Here is a 1,053-nt window from a genome sequence, read left to right as displayed (position 1 = left end):
GGGGAGAGGAAGGCAGCGTTCCGCACCCCACGTGAGGGACGGGGACAGCGAGGAAAATAATCAGGAGAAGCAAACACTTTGCAAGGTTTTGTTTGTTAGTCTGACAGCAGGTACGGGTAGAGGGGGTTCCCGGGTAGGGCTGCTGCCCTGTGTTCCGCGTGGCCGCGTGAAGAGACCCACGCTGGCGCTGGTGGTCAAGGGGAACCAGCCAGATGAGATCAGCCGGAACGCGCTGATTTCGAAGCTTTGCGTTCATTTCGCCCTCGGCCCCTTCTCGATCGGCTTCCCAATGGCTTTCCCCCGGAGCTTAAGGCCGATGGCTCTCTCGATTTCGCCCAGAACCTGGTTGTTAGGAATGGCCCGGCCCCTCTCACGGTCAGCGACGACCTGTGGCTTTTCGTTGGTTTTCGTCGCCAGGTCCTTCTGCGTCAGCCCTTCGCTCTGCCGGCCCTGCTGGATCCCCCTGCCCACCTCCAGGGTCACCGGTCGTGGTGCAGCTCCTCAGTCTCCAGGTCCAGCTCGGCTGTGTTCTTGGTGATCCAATCCTTCTTGTTCTGGCCGGCGGCCCATTTCTTGGAAGCCTCCACATCTCCTCCTCCTCTCTGAGCTGCTAGAGAGGAGGACTTGGACTTGGCCTGGGCGGCCATGGGGCCCTTTTTTTTTTTTTTTTTAAATTAATAGCTACTTTATTTATTTATTTATTTTTGGCTGTGTTGGGTCTTCGTTTCGTGCGAGGGCTTTCTCTAGTTGTGGCACGCGGGGGCCACTCTTCATCGCGGTGCGCAGGCCTCTCACTATCGCGGCCTCTCTTGTTGCGGAGCACAGGCTCCAGACACACAGGCTCAGTAGTTGTGGCTCACGGGCCCAGTTGCTCCGCAGCATGTGGGATCTTCCCAGACCAGGGCTTGGACCCGTGTCCCCTGCATTAGCAGGCAGATTCTCAACCACTGCGCCACCAGGGAAGCCCAGGGCCCTTTTTGTGCCAGTCACTCTCAGCCATCGCGGGGCAGGCGGGGCAGGTGGTCCGTCCGGCGGCAACGCGACGTCCCCTTG

General features: G+C 59.4%; 1 pseudogene; it reads right to left on the bottom strand.

Annotated features, from left to right (window-relative positions):
- Positions 1-249: 249 nt before the first annotated feature.
- On the bottom strand, positions 250-656 carry LOC118880363 (annotated as a pseudogene).
- Between the last annotated feature and the right edge of the window lie 397 nt (positions 657-1,053).

This window comes from Balaenoptera musculus, chromosome 14 (genome assembly GCF_009873245.2).
Source record: "Balaenoptera musculus isolate JJ_BM4_2016_0621 chromosome 14, mBalMus1.pri.v3, whole genome shotgun sequence".
NCBI classification, from domain to species: domain Eukaryota; kingdom Metazoa; phylum Chordata; class Mammalia; order Artiodactyla; family Balaenopteridae; genus Balaenoptera; species Balaenoptera musculus.
Note: the sequence above shows the minus strand (reverse complement) of the source record. Positions and strands in the feature narration are given on the sequence as shown.